The 12,763-nt window shown below is 41.3% G+C and overlaps 1 protein-coding gene across 5 annotated transcripts in view; it reads right to left on the bottom strand.

Moving 5' to 3' along the window:
* The window catches only part of ALPK1 (alpha kinase 1), a 103,241-nt gene that overhangs the window by 65,136 nt on the left and 25,342 nt on the right, over positions 1–12,763 (bottom strand). Inside the window, exons 1-2 of one of the 5 annotated variants that reach the window (XM_084757275.1) lie at positions 6,459–6,585; positions 4,366–4,538 (exon numbers count right to left, since the gene is read on the bottom strand). The exons of the other annotated variants lie outside the window; for them this stretch is intronic. The gene's annotated coding sequence lies outside the window, so the exon portion shown is untranslated. Of the gene's footprint in view, positions 1–4,365; positions 4,539–6,458; positions 6,586–12,763 lie in introns of those variants that run through there. 5 annotated transcript variants of the gene reach the window in all.

The following is a 12,763-nucleotide window of genomic DNA, read 5'->3' on the forward strand; positions in this document are numbered from 1 at the left end:
CTCTCTCTCACACACACACAGATTCAGATTTTTTTTTTTTTTTACATTTCAACAGAAGATCAGCAAAATAACATACCGATTCTTTGAAAAGAAGGTGACATTGACAAACTGCTGGCAAACTTATTGAGAGATCAGAGACAGAAAACTAGACTAGGAATTTTAAAAATCTGGAAAGAGAACATTATAGTATCTTTTTAAAAGCTAATATAATATTAGAAATGAAGCTAGAGAGATTTCTCAGTGGTTAAAAGCACTGGTTGCTCTTCCGGGGGACTCAGGCTCAATTCCCGGCACCCACATGGCAGATCACAGCTGTCTGTACCTCCAGTTGTAGGGATCAGACATTCTCATCCAGACAAAACATCAATGGATGTAAAATAAGATAAATAAATTTAGAAATACTATAAATATTGTATACCAATGATTTTGAAGACACCGATAAGGTAATAATTTTATAAAATATAACTCAAAAGAAATCAAGAAGTGTTGGGTGTGATGGTGCAAGCCTTTAATCCCAGCACTCGGGAGGCAGAGGCAGGTGGATCTCTGTGAGTTTGAGGTCAGTTTGGTCTAAAAAACAAGTCCAAGATAGCCAGGACTGCAGAGAAACCCTGTCTCAAAACAAACAAATAAACAAACAAACAAAAAGAGAAAGAAATCAAGAAGAAATATAAAATTTATATGATCCTATAATCTTAAAGGAACACCATACAGTGTTAGCAACAGTGAACAAACTAAAAATCCAATCTTAAAAGAAATATATTATTAGAAATATAATTTAATAAAATTTAAAACTTGCCATGACATCAGATACACAACGTTTTTCATTAAAAACATCATATATCTATAGCTGGCTAGCTATGTCTATATCTTCCTCTCTCTATATATAAATAATGCTTAGGAACATTTTAAGTAACAAGTGTGCAGGGCTTTTAGAAGAGATGTTATACAACTTAATTGAAAGATATCCCAGGTCCATGGGAAGTAGTTCATATTTGTGTCCTGAAAAACTCAGTATCATTAAGACATCAAATTCTTCCCAAATTAATCGATAACTTTAACACAACACCAATGAAAATCTCAGCATCTCTGTAAAGTGTATCCGTGTGTGATCTCAAATGTCACTTTAAAGTTTATATGGAAGAATAAAGAATAATGAGTGGTGGAGTGTGCTGGATTAAAACAAAATAAAACAGAATCCACACACACAAGAGTAGAATAAAATAATGCAGGAAAGAAAATTGAAACACCAAATGCCAATAGTTAATATTGAATGAGATTAGATCATATAACCTATTGGCATGGGAGAAATCAACCTAGTAAACACACAAGGATCCCAACAGAAAGCCATACCTGTATAGAGACTTGATCATTACAGATCAGTGCGTAACAGTGGGCTAAAATGTTACTTTTTAAAAATTAGAACTAAAGGCTTCAGTGTGAAAAATAAAAGTGTGCACCTAAAGGATCTCACTAAAGGAGGACTGAGGTGTGCTTAAATTTTTTTTAATTTAATTCCAAAGTGAAGATGAATTTTGAGATAAAATGCATACATCAAATGCTGCCATTTTTATGTTTACAATGTTACTATACACAGCGGCTTATAGTGCAGCCATCTCTAGCACCCAACAGCCTCAAGAAGGACGTATATATGCGGTTAGCAATCACTGCCCATCCTTTCCCCACTTTTAACATCCACCAGTCTGCTTTCTAGATCCTCAGATTAGCCCGTTCTGGTAATTGGTGGAAATAGGGTCAGACCGCGGCCCTCTCCTCTCACGGAGCGCCACGTTATCAACACATTAGTGTTGTGGCACAAATCAGTATTTCACTTTTTTGGGTTGTTGACATTGTGTCTACTTGTTTTGTTTTTGAGACAGCGTCTCTTGCATTTCTGGATGACACACAACTCCTTTTGTAGACAAGGGTGACCTTGAACCTCTGCTGCTCCTCACTCTACCTCCTGAGTGCCTGCTACCACCATTCCTTGGATATGTGGTGCTGAAAAATCAAACCCAGGGCTTCGTGCATATTAGTCACCTTATCAACTGAGCTACATCCATATTCCAGCAATTCATTTTTTTTCATGGCTAACGAAACACCTTTGTTCATACGTTGAGAACATTTCAATTGTCTTCACGTTTCTATTATTGTGAATGTAGTTGGTATTCACACTGTCGTACAAGACACTGTGGGTAAGATGTCAAGAGCTTAAAGGAGAGTTGTTGGTTTTTTAAATTACATTTGATAAAGGAAAAAAATTTTTTGAGACATGGTCTCTCTGTGTAGCCTTGGCTGTCCTGGACTCGCTTTGTAGACCAAGCTGGCCTCGAACTCACAGTGATCCACCTGCCTCTGCCTCCCGAGTGCTGGGATTACAGGTGTACACCACCACATCCAGCAGGGAAGAATTTTTGAACACTTGCAAGAGAGAGAGAGAGAGAGAGAGAGATGAAAATTATAAGAGAACAGATATACTTAATTAAATTACAAAAGTCAAACTTCTGATTTACAAAACCATGACATAAAGCAAATAAAATGAGAAATCACAAATAGAAGAATGTGTTTATTATTAAGACAGGGTTCCACTATGTATCCCTAACTGGCCTGAAACTGTTTATGTAAACCAGGTTGGCCTTGAACTCACCGAGAGTCACCTGCCTCTGCCTCCTGAGTGCTGGGATTAAAGGCTTGCATCATCATGCTTTTCAGAAAGAAGTAGTTGTAAGTTTGGTAACTGACAAGAAATTTACACCCAGAAAATATAAACGTATCCCATTAGCCGACAAGAAAAGAGCTAACTCTGCAGTGAGGAAAGGAGGGTACAAAGACTCAGGTGCTTCACACAGCAGCTAATAGATGTAAAAAAGGTTCATCTTCATTGACCATCAGGAAAGCTGAGTTTCTGTTACAGGAAAAACTATTTACTCCTCAATTAGAAAAAAAAACACTTTTAAAAAGCTATAATAGCAATTGTTGAGAGAGCAGTGTCCCTTATTCTGTGCTCCACAGCCAAACTTACATTTTGCCCTTATTCAGTGTAATTAGCTGTAAATAGACATTCTACCCACTGCCCATGCTCAGGTATAAACTCCAGCTTAGGGAAACTGTCCAGTCTGAGCCCTGCTGATGCATACAACGATGTCCTCAGTGATGCAATCTTTACCACTTAGGAAACAAAACATTCTTATACTGTAATAGAATATGCAAAAGGATGCCTAACAGTTCTGGGTAATACTGCAGTGAAGCTCAGAAATATAAACAGCAAGCATGTCACATGTGAGTATGGACATAAATCTAATAAACAATGAACATTACAGATACACACAGTGACATCACCAAGAATCACAAGGAATCATCTCCATTTACCAAATTAGCACTCTGTAATGCAAATAGTTCTAATTAAAAAAATAAAAAAAAATTTTTAAAGAAAGGATATAAAGTGGGAATGATAAAGTAGTAATTAGAAATCTAGAATCATGGGTTTTTGTCCAGAAAGGAGGGAGATGGGATGGAGTTGAGCACAGGAGACTCAAATGCAAACTTGTAGGCAGTAACACTCTTTTCCTAAACGGGATTGTTCCTGTTCTCACTGTGTCCCTTGCATTTGGTGCCAGACTTAGAGGTCTACACGCCTATTTGAAAACTAAATATCCAAAAGCATAAAGTTGTCCTGAAGCCTAGGTGTACTGAACAGCTAATGATAATCAGCTGATAATCAGCTAATAATAATCAGTTGCTGCCCTGAGGGGTGGAGCCCATGACTCCAGGCAGACGTGGCTAGAGACAGCCTTTCAGAGTATAGCCGGCTCTTGGGCGGGGAACTGTGGTAGGGGTAGGATTTGAATAATGCCATGGACAAAGACTGTAAGGAGGAGACTCTTGTGTGGCTGATAATGAGTAAGTTCCAGAAAGCCTTGACGGGCAGTTTGAACCAGTAGGTAAACAAACTAAAGTGCCAGGGCACTTCATTCATCCTTGCATTCTCTTTGGGTGGAAACAAAACCGTAACCCAAAGTGTGGTTTGGTTTTCCTAAAAAGACAAGTAGATTTTATGAAATTCTGTAAGTGAAAATAATTTGTTTTTATATCTCTTTCTTATACAATTGCAGCCTATGGGCCGTAGCTTACTGAAACAGGAGACTGGCTGGCAACACCACCTCCTGCTTCCGTCTCTCTTGCCTTCTGCACCCCCGCCTCCAGATCCCTGCCACTGAGCATGTTTACCAAACTTGACTGTGCAAGAAAGTACAATAAGAGTGTCTGGTCACAAATGAGTTAGGTAAGTGGCCCCAGGAAGGAAGAAGGGGGAAAAGAAAAGGCCACACTGCAGGGCTCACTGTGTCTTCTCCCAGCTACAGTTACCTCCTCCATCAGCCATGGTGACATTTGAATGCTTATTAGCCTGGCTCCACGGCTGAAGAGCCACATCTCAGGTCAAGGTGAGTCAAGCCTGCCATCTGGTCCTGGTTCCAGGCCCCTGGGCTGACGGATTAGAAATGGTCCTCCCAGTAGCTCTTCCTCTGGATATTTGCACCCTAAGTGACAGGAGATCACTCACGTCAGTGTACTCCATACATCTCCTAATCCAGAGACACGATGAGATGAGAAGCATTCATGAAGCAGGAAAATAGTTTTATCAACCTTGAAGGCATGTTTCATTTGAAGCGTGTTAAGCATTCACGAAGCAGGAAAATAGTTTTATCAACCTTGAAGGCATGTTTCATTTGAAGCGTGTTCCCCAAAAGGCAGACACCATCTATCCAAACGTTAGGGAAAACACTTGAAGATGAGAGAAGGCTGAGTAGAGAAAACTGAGAAGGTCAAGATAAAGTTTAGGTCTCTGACCTATATATGGTGTGCTGCAGTGGGTGAGGTGTGGAAATGTCCGGCTTATATTAGCACTTAGATAGCAAAGATTTTTGGGGGGTCTAGAGGAAGAAAGCCAGGTGATGGTGCCATGCATATGTGGAAATGGTACACAGGGGACTCAAAACTGCCAGGTGTGTAATAATGCACACTTTTGAATGATTTACTCCTATATGTATGTGTGTCTGATGAATGTATGTGCACCATGTGCATGCAGTACCTGCGGAGGCCAGAAGAGGGCATTGGGTCTCCTGGAATGTATAGGTGGTTGTTAGCCACCCAATAACTAGATGCTGGGTCCTGTGGAGCAACAACAATTACTCATCATTGCTGAGCCATCTTTTCAACCCAGCAGTGCACACTTTTGATGAGAGCAATCAATGTGAAAACTAAGGTTCAGTATGCAACAAAATAATTTTGTCTGTAATTATAATCCTCATGGTCATAACAGTTCATTATTTTTTCACAGAACATATAGATTGTGATGTGAGCATGTCTCACAAAAGAACAGCTCAAGGAGAAAAGAGATGATTAGGCTTTGAAAGTATGGGGCCAAATAACGTGAAAACAAATAATTATGATTTCACTCTTAGTCATCAACAGACAGCCAAGATAATGACCTGCAGACTGCAGCTAGGACTCCAAGGTTTAAATTTTAGTAGCTTTAGGCAAATCACATCTCATATTTTTTTCCCATCTGCAAGAGGCACAATTCTCTATAAATCTTACAGTTCTATAGGGATCGGCTGAATTAATATATAAAAAATATAAATCTTTGCCCAGTACATGATAAATGCTTCGTAGACTCTGGTGATAGCTTTCAATAAAATTTCATGGAGTAAATTTTTTTTTAAAAAATCATCCAAATTTCCACATTTATCCCATCAGGATATTGGTGGGGTACCACTTATCCACCAAACCCCTTCAATTCCACATTACTTTTCTAAAGGGTCATACAATCTCTCCACATTTACCCAAGCAGGGCATTGCTTCCTGGTGGCTTCATTACTTTTATGTTCTTGAGAAAGGAAATTGCTCAACCATTCAAAGTTTAAGTCCTTCATTTTTAAAACCAATATTAAACTACATGGTAATGAAATTATCCTTTAAACAATTCCTCAGGACGACATTTGATTAACAAATAGACATTCAGTTAGCAAACTGGAGAAGCATGGGCAGTTAGACATTTTTGAAGAGAAAGACACATTTTATTTGCTTAAAAAAGAAAAAAAAATTCCAAGCCCAGCTAACTTGATGTTATCATCTGTTTGCCTCCAGGCACCAGGCCGTCTGCCAGGGTGTCAGAAAGCAAGGGCTGAACCAGCTAACAGGAAAAAAATAGTATCCAAAGATTACAGCTCTGACAGAAGCACGCATGTCCTTACCTCCTCATTCTCTCTAAATCACACACACACACACACACACACACACACACACACACACACACCTACTTATTTTATACTTGAAATTTCGATGTCACTGGCTAACGATGGATCTTGCCAGGCAGGACCCTGCCTTGGGGTTGTCCAGAGACCCACCAAGAGCCATTTGTAGTGCTGAGCACATAGGTAGAAGTTTTGAGGGGTTACCTTCTATCTGCCACATCCCCACTTCAGGCAGTGGCAGCTTAGCCAGGCTGGCACTTACAGCATCTTCAGGGCAAAGGAACTGAATAGGTTTTCACAACTCCTGAGAGAGCTGAAGGAAGAAGCCCTAAAAAGGTCTACAGAGAAATGACAGTACATTTAATTGTTATTTTCCCTAAGCATTCTATAGTATAGTCAAAGACAGAGTCTTTAATATGGTACATTGTTAGGCCACAGACTTTCTTAACAGCCATAGCTCCAACCCAGAACCAGAAAGACTCACATGGTATATACTCACTTATAATGGAGCACTAGCCTAAAAGGCATGTCCCATGAAAGTCTTCACTTACCACGAGATTGGGATAGATGTAAGGACATCCCCCTGGCACTCTAGGTAAGAGAAATATAGGAGATGGAGAAATAGAAGGATCCAGAGGGTCCTAGAAACCTACAAGAAGAACATTGTGATGGGTGGATCAGGGCCCAGGAGGGGGTCTGCTCAAACTATTATACTAACCAAAGACAATACAAGTAGTAAATATTGAACCCCTACTCTGATCCAGCCAATGGACAGGACATTCTCCACAGTTATGTGGAGAGCAGGGACTGACTCTGACATGAACTCTGGCGCCCCATATTTGACCACCTCCCCTTGGTGGGGAGGCCTGATGGCACTCAGGAGAAAGAATAAGCAGGCTACTAAGATGAGACTTGATAGCCTATGACCATATAGTGGGGGAGGATGTCCCCCTCAGTGATAGACCTAGGGGAGGGGACTAGGGTGAAAATGGGAGGGAAGAAGGAACAGGAGGATACAAGTGATGGGATAACAATTGAGTTGTATTCTGAATAAATTTTTTTAAAAAAACCATAGGTCCTCCTATAGGCTATAGCTCTGGCCTCTCAAGTCCTCAGGCTCATCTGAAAAATTAGTTTAGTTTTAGAGTGACAGAAGTCTGGTATGGTGGGGAGGTGCTCTGTGTGTGTGTGTGTGTGTGTGTGTGTGTGTGTGTGTGTGTGTGTGTGTCCACGCTCAAGCACACGCAGATGCTAACATCAGAGGTGCACATTGGGTGTCTTCCTCATTTGTCGTCCACCTCATCAGTTTTGAAACAGTCAGTCTCTCACTGACCCTGGACCTCACCGTTGAACTAGACTGGCTGGGCAGTGAGCAGCAGGGACCCTCTGTGCTTGCCTGCCTGGCACTGGGTTACACTCACTGCCATGCCTGACTGTTAGTGGGTGATGGGGATTTGAACCCCAGTCTTTGTGCTTGCGCAGTGAGCACTGTTCCCGGGTCCCCCACTGTTGGCTTCTCTGTTTCCCGTGAGATTTCTGTTCTTGCAGAAATGCTTCTCAGTTACACAAACGAATGTGCTACAAACAGCAGACATCTCATTTTGGGGGAACCTGGTTTTGAGCCACTCTAATTTTCTTCTCTTGCTAGCTTTGCAGGGGATGGAACTCTCATCTCTCTCCTTTCCCTAAAAAAAAAGTGGATGCTTATCTTAGACTTAAAATAATCCAATTATTTGTTTTTAATGAATGAAGAAATGTTTGCAGCATTATACTAATAGGGATACAAGAAAAAAAAGTTAGACTAAGTAAAAAGAAAGAAAGATGTTAACTTCTACACAATTTGATGAAAATGCTCATTTTCCTAGACTTTTCTTTTTGAGGCAGAGTTTCTCTGTGTTGTTATGACTGCCCTGGAACTCACTTTGTAGACCAGGCTGGCCTTGAACTCAGAAATCTGCCTGCCTCTGCCTCCTGAGTGCTGGGATTGAAGCTATGCGCCCAACTCCTGATTTTTCTTATTGCTTGGCTTTGAAGCTAACTTAGACATTTCAGTCAGACCATCTGTAAACTCCTCAGTGACATTTAGCATTTACTGCCGTGTACAAAGTAGTTTGTGTATAATAATGTGGTGGTTTTGAAGCCCAGCAGAGAATCAAAATTAACATTTTCAACCTGAATGACAAGTATCTGGAGGATGTGCAAAGTAGGCACATCCGTGATTCAAATTCCAAATAAATTTTCCTAGACAATAGTCTGGCTCATAGTGTCAGTTATGTAAACTGAGAGAATCTGTGTGACCCATAGCAACCCTCTTGCCATTCCCTGCCTTAGAAGAGAAGGTGCAGACACACTTAGATCTTGCCAAAAATAAATAAATAAATAAATAAATAAATAAATAAATGAAAAAGAAAAAAGAAAGAAAGGAAAAAAGGAAAAGGAAAAGAAAAAACATGGGTTTATAACCTGAATGTGATACAATTGTGATCCGAATTCATTATAAATGTTGGCAGAAAGAAAGGTGGCCTTTATTTAAAATCGAGAAGTCAAATGTTTGGAGACTAGAGAGGCAGCTCAGTAGTCAGGAACCTGTGAGGTTCAGTCATGAGGACTGGGGTTCAGACCCCACCCACCCACCCAGGACTGCCCAGAACTGCAGCTTCAAAGGGTCTGCTGCCCTCTTCTGACATCCTAGGGCATCTCGACGCACACATGCATATGCTCATATGGGCACATGCAGACACATGCACACACACATGAGCAAAACCTTAAAAACAATTCAAAGGTTCAATGATTGTTTAAGTTTCAAGAACAGTTCCTCAGAGTTACTTGGCAGTAGCTATATACATGCTTTTAAACATCCAATCCATGGTTTAAGATGAGAATGCTCTGTGTTGTTGTTGTTGTTGTTGTTGTTGTTGTTGTTGTTGTTGTTTTCTAGGGAAGAAAGTAACAATCCTACTCCCCAAAGAGAAAAATCAAGTGGCGATTTTGTGATGCATACTCCCTTTCTGGGTTATTTAAAGAAGAAGTGCATATGCTCAGTTCTCAAATCGGGCCCTGGAGTAACCAAATGATACATTTTTCCTGGGAAGAAAGGATCCTAATTTTCACCTGATACAAGTGACAACATGACTCCAGAGGGACCAATGAAGAGCAGCAAAGACTAATGGAGTCTAAGGACTGAAGGCGTTTATAGATTAACCCTGACAGGAGGCAATCTATCTCCTCCCAGGAGGCCTCGGTGTAGTCAGCTGAGACGTGCAGTCCTTATTTAAGAACACGCTGGATCTTTCCCATTGTAATCAACCCATTCATAACTTTAAGTGAAACCTTTTGTTTAAGAGGAAGCTGAACGTGCCTCCAAACAATTTCATCCACACTGTGTGTGCATCCTACTTGGTTTTTTTTGTTTGGTTTTGTTTTTTACATTGCTTCCCCCTGCGGTTTATCTTGTTCTGAAATCACAATGAGAGAACAGTGTACATTCATAAAAAGCATTTTGTGCTCTAAAATCTGTATGTTCCCACTGAAGGAAGACAGACCAGATGAATGGCTGGCAGCAAGGCCCCATCACGCAGTGGCCTCCTACATCAAACTTCATCTGAAGCCAGTAGGTTAGAAAATGATGCATTGTCCAATCATAAATAATAATCGCAATATATTATAATGACTTTTAGTGCAACATGTCTGGTTTCTTATGTGGGTACAGGGGACTGAGACTCAGATCCCCATGCCTGTGCAGGGAGCTGTCCTACTCACTAAGTCGTCCCTGCATTCTGCCCTGCATTCTGAAGTTATATTGTTAGGTTGCTAGTTTATTTTTCTGGTCTCTCATTTTGGTAGTAAGCAACCATGGACATCAGCCTCTTCAGTGTGACTATAAGCCTACAAAACACCGTTCCAGCTTTATCCCGCTCTGCAATTAAGCCCACACTGTGCACACTTGGAGTATCTACTGTGTGTGTGATGAACAACACATTCTATTTCCAATCAGGGCCCGACTGCCTCCAGCCCTGCCATAGAACACTCTCAGATTCCTCTGTTGGCAAGATTCTGTTAGTGTGTGCTTGGAAGTCACACTGAGATTTAATATTATCTCAAGCGAAAGGTTAAATGTGCAAAATAACCACACCTTATACTTCAAAGCTATCAGCACAAGCAAACGAGTGTGGTCTCCCCAGAAGCGCATTGCCTATCGACACTGTCCTGGGAAATCAGAGGCTATAAGTGAATGAGGAAAGCATCCAGGCTTTCTCTGACCCAAACATGACCCAAACATGTAGAAACATGTTTTCTACAGAAAAACAAACAAACAAACAAAACAAAACAAAACCAAACAACTTAAAATAAAATTTATGAGCTATGGAAAAGAAAATCTCTCATTTTATCTCCCTTTAACGTGTTGTTGTTGTTGTTTCAAATATGGAAAACCATTGTGGTGATCGGAACGGAGAGATTTTTGTACCATCTCAACATTTTCAATACATGATTTGCTGTCCCCGGCAAAGGTGAGAAAGGACAACTGCCCGTGGTTGTCCTTTCTTTGGTCTACACACCGTGATGTCCACCTCAGATATGAAACTGTTAAGAGGTAGGCTTTATCCCTACTCTAGAGATCAGAAAGTTGAAGGTCATGGGGGCTAAGTAACTTGCCAAGGTCATACATCCTAAAGGGGTTGAACCTCGAAAGCACTTTGATCACAAGGGTATTTTCAAAACCATTTGCCTAGCAGCCTATGGCCACCAACCCGAACATTCCAAAATATATCAATACCATTGGTGTCCTTTGAAACACTCTGAGTTTTCCACTAAAATCATTCTCTATACATACTTTCCACTTTACTGATGAATCAATTTCTACCTACCTTGGTCTTAATGAAATTAATAAAATCTCATCACCCCCTCCATCCACACTAAAGAAAGACAGCTAAAAAAAAAAATCAGACTAATCCAACAGGACAGACAGTCCTACCATTTTCAGACTGGAAGACAATTGCTCACAACTGAATTCTCTCTAGGGCTCAACTGCCATAATTCAGGCTCTCCTGTCAGACTCTATCAAAGGGCGGGGGGGGGGGGGGCATCCTGCCTCCTAACAGATAATTACAGATGAGTTACTGCCTCTTGCTAGGATTTCTCTCCTTCGCTTTCACCTCTTATAAAGAAGAAACTTTAAAGATTAGGTTTTCTTCTTCTTCTTCTTCTCCCCCCCACCCCCACCCTAAAGCTGGGTACACCAACTGGCATGAGCTGTATTAAAATCAGGAGAAAGCTCAGTCAAAAAGCCTTTCGGAAGGCAAGCATTCTTGTTACTATGCACCAACATGAAAGGCTTTCTTTTCATCCTATACAACTACAGTGTGTGTAAATTGCAGGGGGGCTCATTGGCATAGATCTCGGCTGCGACCTCTGAGGTAAACTGGATTTACATTACTTTCTGACAAGAATTAAATGAAGGCCTTGTGGATATATGAACAGCCTTCTAGGCTGCAACAGATGGGCATGAATGTGTTCCCTAGGAAAACTATCAGTGACATCTGTGTCCTCCGAATTCTGGTGGTCTCAGCCAATTAACAGGGGGTGGGGGGAGGTGGGGGTTGGGAGGCCACTGCACAGCCCCCAGCCAAAACCGAAGCAGAAGTGTTTGTGTTTTGAGATGGGATCAGGCTGGCCTGGGGCCGTGAGGTTAGCACTTCATTGTCACCATTCAAAATGGGGAATGTGGCTTACAAGCTATTTGTACACCACGGTGCAGATAATATGATTTTTTCTCATTTGACCGGAGGAGATGGCCCTCTCTTGCAGCTGATATCATATTTCAGAGCAATCTCTTTGAGAGTGTTTACTTTTGTCTCCTCCAAGGCAAGCTGATGGTGTTGCTGTCTGCCAGCTTGTCGCTCATTTACATGTCACAGAGCAGGTGAACTCTGAGGCAACACAGAGACGTTTCCCCCCCACCCCCAAAATGTGCCTCCTTAAACCAGACTGCACTCTTCCTCCCTTTACCGATTTCACAGGGAAAACAAAACTGAAGTTTCCGGGTTTAAATGCATCAGGAGAAATTACATCAGAGACCTTTAATGGATCAATGAGTAGCTGTCTATGGCACACGGCTGTGAATCCTGAGTCCTGTTGTCCCCAGTGAACAGACCTCAGAGGTCAATCTCTGTGTCTATGAGAGGGAGGTAGGATGCTAAAAAAAAAAAAAAAAAAAAAAAAAAAAAAACCAAAAAAACAGAAAGAAGCTCCGGTTCCTCTTCAGCCATCTCCTTCTCTTCACATCTCCGTCTAGTTGTCCAGAACAACGCTGGGAAGGAGACGGAGCTTGGGGAACTAAAGAAACTGGGGCCGAGGACAGGTTGCACATGCATTTGCTCATGTAAATGGCAGTCATGACAGGCTGTTCATGCCGCCCCCTTCTGACCCCCCACATTAACAACATGGCTTGAGATGCCAAGTTCCCAGGTCTGAACTGAACCACTGACTAGACGTGAGAAGCGCAAATGTTC

This window comes from Acomys minous (genome assembly GCF_964271855.1).
Source record: "Acomys minous genome assembly, chromosome: 14".
Classification (NCBI taxonomy): Eukaryota; Metazoa; Chordata; class Mammalia; order Rodentia; family Muridae; genus Acomys; species Acomys minous.